Raw genomic sequence first — 6,563 nt, 5'->3', positions numbered from 1 at the left:
ATGATGGCCCCCTCAGAACAATGATACACTATCAAATGATCTAGATTAATCTAGGTCTTAAATTTATCTTTCATTAATTAACTGCACACCCATACCCCTCTGGTGGTGCCCATGATAAACCTAATTTTATTTTTTATAGTAAAAATAACATTTGTAAAAATGACAGGGTAGAGCCCGCTTCAACATCTTCGCACGAATGGGCCGGCTCGCCCGGTGTAATACCACAACCACACAGAGACAGGCGTGAAGTGGAAGCAATTCCGCGTTTCGACTGATGAGTGTGGTGCCGAAGCCCAAATTTTAGTCCCTTTTCCCTTTCCATCCTTTTCTTAAGAGGAAGGATGGGAAGAAAAGTGGATTTAAAGGTGGAGGAGATGCATGGGAAGGGGAAATGTCCTCTTTATGTGCGTCTCCACCTCCATCAATTAAGGGTAGGCAATGCATCTACAATTAAGGATGTCCCTTTCCATTTCGGTGGATTTAGGTGGCCGCTTGCTCGTTTGCCACCTCATATTATTAAAAAAAAAATTTAAACCATGATACACAGCATTATTTAATTATAAGTAATGTAAGAATACATTCTTAGTACACTATGTGTTTCTTTGTTTTTTTTTTTAGGTATATGGCGTTGGGAAAATTCCTACGTAGGAACCTAGTGAGCATATCATTCCCTGTGTTGACTGCCACTTTGATTTGGCTTGACTGGAACCACACCCAGAAGTGGAAATCCCAGTCGAAACAGAATTAAAATGGCTATTTTCGGTATAACTGGTCGCTACATATTTTTTGCAATTCCTTTAACTGGATTCTTTATTGGAAAGTTCTTGGATGATCAAGAAACACTGAGAATGACTAGTTTCAGAGACAAATCTTGTTTGTACGGAGGAAATGTTAAGGAAGGTGATCCCCCAACCTGGCCTTAGGAGTTTTGTTTGCTTTATAATAAAGATATTAAACTAACTTTTAATTTGGCTGTAAAACATCATGTTTTATTTTATTAGTGAAGAAACTTTTAATAAATAGTTTGTTTTGAGGTAATCTTTTATTATTATTATATCTTTTATTATTATTTAATCTTTTATTTTATATATATTACTTTTATTATTATGTAAATCCATTCAAAATATTTCTAATTCATAGCTATTATGATGAACAATTTAAAATGGTATTTATTTTTCACCCTAGAATGAAATTAATACACTAAATTTAAAATAAGCATGTTGCTCTTTAGACTGTCCTCTACATCTATGTCAAATTTCAACAAGATTGGCTTAACTGTTTACACTAAAAACTCTAACCAATATCTATTCACATTTAAAAGTAAGATTTCAAAGGTCAACCATGATTTCTATAAGGAGGTTTAGCAATGTTATAAGCAAATACATGTAATCTTTATCCAATATAATCTTTATTAATAATTACATTGTTCTCTTTGCCATTTGGTACCATAGAACACCAAATGGGGCCCAAAATCCAATACCAAAGAAGAAGACAAAGAAAATTGTTGCTGCATATCTGAAACAAATGATTTAAATCTATAATCTTTATTACTTTAGCCATAACTATCTTCCTGGTGATGTGTATGTGGTTGTTTCCATTTTCTTCCACATGCGATAGTGCCGTACCGATGGACTCCATCTCTGCCAATGCTTCACTTTCCAGAACAGTTTCTTCTAGAAATACTATTATGCAGCTGCTCGTACTAGAGAAGTGCTTATTTTAATGGCGGCACTACTCGCCATGTTGTAAGATCATGTTTATTAATTGAATATGCACAGTTCTAAACAACTTTTTAAATGATAGAGAGCAATAACATAAGCATCTTCATGTTCCGGAGTTCCAAAAAGATGTAAGTTAAGATATCTAATGTGATGTAAAGAACACAAGACAAGTAGCTAATTTCCTCGCAGAATGATTGTAAAAGGCTAAAATTTGATTATAGTATTGTTTCATACACAAGAATAAACATTTGCTGTCTGTATCTGCTAACAGGAGTAATTTATGTAGTTAGCCATAGCTGCTATTTTTGGTTACTTTGGTTCATTTTAAATTTGTTGTAGGTAAATATGGTAAGAATTTATCTGAAATATGAGTGCTATTTGTAATCTTTATGGAAAACGGTAATTATATTGTGTATTAAAAGGTTTAAGATAGACTGTTCTATATAGATAGATGTTGCAAAATTATGTTACGACGGAGTGATTTCTATTATTACCTGTGCCCTTGATTCTGATGAGTAAAGTGATTCAAATATACATTCTTATATGTTTTTGGTAATGAATAACATTGTTTTGTTTACCTGTTGGGCACTGTGAATGGTAAATTGTCGAAAGGCTGTGGAGGCCCGTGCATACGATAATTGCGAACGATAACCTTAGGGCTTTTTAAACTCATAATCGAGCTTCTCATTCGTATTATGCCATTAATAAGAGATTTCCCAAGCATCTTAAAGTCTCCGAGAATTCGTAGAATACTTATTTACTTGTCTTAAATATTTTGAGTTACGGCGTTTTTCAAATTCGAAATGACATAAACATCTTTTCCTTGAAAAAGTTTAAGGAGCACATTTTCATAGTGCATTTTTTTTGTTTTTTGATTAGGATAAAATCAAACGAAGAAAACTTATTTGTTAAAATGTATTTATCACTAAACTCTGCTTTATGAGGGAGCACGGCAGTTTACCCGCAGACAGAACGACCATAAAAGTTAATGGAAGAAAAAAAGTCACTTTTAACGACATCTATTAATTGATTCGGACTATTTCTCTGCAAGAAGTTGTAGCGCTCGAACAACTTTTTCTCTTAGAAATATAGATGGCGTTAATTTATATTGTCATAATAGTTTAAAGTTAAATATTTCTACTGCTCTTTACAAAATAAATTGCATGTAATGCAAGAACTTGTGGCGCTCGAACAACATTTTTTTTCTTAGAAATATAGATAGCGTTAATTCATATTGTCAATAATAGTTTCAAGTTAAATATCTTTACAGTTATTGACAACATAAATTAACGCCATCTATATTTCGAAGAAAACAGGTTGTTCTTAAAAATGAGATTAATTCAGAGAAATAGTCAAAATCAATTAATAGATGTCGCTAGTAGTATCTTATCCCTTCTATCAACCAACATTTTTCCCGAAGATTTTTCTCACAAATGGGTCTATAGGTTTTACAAAACCAAAAGTAGGTATCTAATAACAGAAATTAAAATGTCATTTTTCGTTTCTTTGTCTTTTTAAATTTCAGAAAGAAAATCGTTCTTAGTCCTGTTTTTTTTTTGTGGAATATAAAAGGGATGACAATATTATAGTAATGCAGGTGTTACAATAGTGAAAGGCCACTGTTGTTACAAAAACAGGTATTCATCTTTGTTTTTTTTTTAAAGAATTAAAGGGTAAGTAAATTCAAATTTATAGTGAGGTCGTGGTTTCCATTTGTAAGTTCGTCATTGCTTACTGTACAATTGTAGGTTCAGTACATTATTGTATTACTTGTGGCTTAGGTTAACGGTCAACCTGTTTCTTGTTTGGATAGTTACGTTCAGTCAAGGATATATGTAGCGAGGTTTATAGAAAAAGGAGCATGGTAGTGAATTGTATCTCCATAAATAAATTATTTACATTTCAGTGGTTTTATTAATTTCCAAATAGTTACAATAACATTCATGAAACGGTACACTACTTCTAAACTGTTTAGTAAAATCGATCCATGCGAAAAAATATCAACATATGCGAAAATAAATAAAATTGAATAATTTCCTACATTTACTCGAATATTACGTAATGAATTAAACTAATTCATTAATTTGATTGATTTTGCGACACTTAAATTAATACTTTTTACCAAATTTTTCATAAAGATTAGGGAACTAAATTGTTTAAAATCGGTTCACAGTTTTAATGGTTTCAACTTTAAACTCTCGAAACTTCTACATAAACATATTGTCATCTCTCTTACTCCGTATGAAGGAGACAGAGATAACAATAGGTGCATGTGTGGTGAGACTCCACAGTTACATTGTAAAGAACAGACATCAAGAATAGACATCAAAATTAGGTTCAACTTATTTCGCATTCAATTTAATTATTTATTCATTAATATAATTTAATGACTAATATTAAATGGGATCACAAAAATAGGTAACTAAATGTTTAAATATATACTAAAACAGTATCTTATGTACTTATCAAATAAATCGATTTATATTTATACTTAAATTAGACGGTTAAGAAATATTTTTTAATTAGGTTATATCAGAAATCAACATAAATAACTACAAAGTTTGTGTGTTGACGTTTGTTACAACAGTTGTAGAAGACTATTTAAAAAAATGTGCACAAAGTTCCGTACTCATTTTAAAATCTCGCTTTGTTCAATTCGCTTCGAAATTCTTTATAATCTGTAATTAAAAGAATGAAAGTTTAGGTGGGAGGATCGATGAAGGAGGTTTCTTTTAAATGGCCCAACAAGGGTCGTAAATTATGACACGTTATGACGTAAATTGGGTGATTAAGGTCGGACGACTCTGTTCTTGCAGTATTTGGTAACACTACATCTGTCTTAACTCGTGTTTAGACCAAACTATATAGGATTCATACGGTTATTATGTAAACTTAGTATTACAAATGTTTATTACATTTGTTATTTTATATTTCTTCTAATTTAATACGACTAGTGAGATTTTAACCTGACAGAGACAATCTTACGGTTACATGTTGCGTGTGATTATTTTTAAGTCTTTTTTTTTTTAAACCAACATAACCCATGAATTGTTAACTTCTAAAATCTTCTAATTATTTCTATTTGGCAAAATTACACCTACATTTACTTACGGCATATAATTAGAAATTCTGAACCATGCAATAAAGAAAATACAATAAAACATAAAAAAATCACAACAAATTATTCTTAAATAATAATTTAATTCTACTCGATATTAGTACGATTGCACTTTTTAAATACATAACATCTAATTCAATCACATATTTATTTGAGTATAGTTTAATGTATTTATGTTGATTATGATTAATTTCACAGTTTTCTGCGTTATCTCTATTTATAAATGAATACATGTTTTTCGCTGCACAATTTGCAGAATGAAATTCAACCCTAAGTGGGAAGCGATTTTTATTAAATATATATTTAATTAGCTATTTAAATGCTACCTGCAAATGTTACTGAATCAATATTAAAACTTTTATAACATAAAAATATCATTCTTTTAATTCTGACTTAGGGCCTGTCCCCCAACTCTTGTGAATTGTCAGATAATAATCTATCGTATAAATGTGATGGAGATATCGGATTTTGGTACTATGCGACAGTGATCACTTTTACGCTATCTAAGTCTTTATCAGCCTGTGGTGGGACAGGACCTCAGTGTTTCAAAATGAACAAATTAATTTAATATTTATGACGTAGATATTAAAAAGATTTTGTTTGCGGGTAAATGTAACTACTTTATAGTAATATTAATTTACATATTAATGCTGAGTATAATATGCCACCAACTATTTTGGATCCAAATATTAAATAGATATTACGATAATTTTATATGTTCGTAGATAATTGTATAATTTTTATCGAATTAATGCTTTTTTAGTTTTGTGCAATTATACAAAATGTTCAATAAACAAAATTCATGTCAATGCCAACATATTTATAAATAGAAGCAATTTTTAAACGTTATAATAATTGTACAACATGCTTCGATTGTTAGTAAAATAATTTAACTAGATTAAAATAAATTAAAATAAATTAGGGATCCGTAAAAGTAAGCCGGCTACACATTTTCAGTTTTAACGGAATTTTCGGACTGTCTGGTTAATGCGTAGTTCTGATTACATATGTGAGTTTTAACAAAAAGTCCGAATGTTCAATTAAAACTGTGCAGTTAGAACATAACGTGAGTTTGGTTTAAGAATTCTATTCTGATAATCTCCACGAGAAATCGATTTGATTTACACAAATTTAGTTACAAAGGAATAAATTTTGTTAATGATATCCTAAATATTATAAATAATATATTTCTACTTATTCAAAGAGTATCTATTATTTACATTTTGGATAAAAGACTAGTTTTGTTTATCAAATGATTTGATGATTGAAAATTAAAAACCAATATAAAAAAACACATAATAAACAGTTTCCTATGTAAATTATTATTTAAATAATCATTGGTATTTTACAAATAAATTATATTAACAATATTTAACATGATAAATAAATGACAATTATTTATTTGCAAAATTGTCTTTTCATGTTATTTATTATTCAATTATTATTTTATCAAAATTGTATATTATTATTACTTACTGTTCTTAAAAAACCTCATATGAAATAACTTGGGAATGCCATAAGCTTGTTTTTGACATTTCATGTAAAAAGATCAGGTTGTCAGATACTTAACATTCCAAATTGAGGTTTTAGTTTAGTAGAAAAATTCTAAACTGTAATAGTGTATGATGACGTCATCACTCTTATGTCTTATGTTATGGATACTCTTACAATAATATTGCTTTGTATTTAATCTATGACAATAACTAAGAAAAATTATTAAAAAA

This window comes from Papilio polytes, unplaced genomic scaffold (assembly GCF_000836215.1).
Source record: "Papilio polytes unplaced genomic scaffold, Ppol_1.0 DF823957.1, whole genome shotgun sequence".
Taxonomy (NCBI): Eukaryota; Metazoa; Arthropoda; class Insecta; order Lepidoptera; family Papilionidae; genus Papilio; species Papilio polytes.
Note: the sequence above shows the minus strand (reverse complement) of the source record.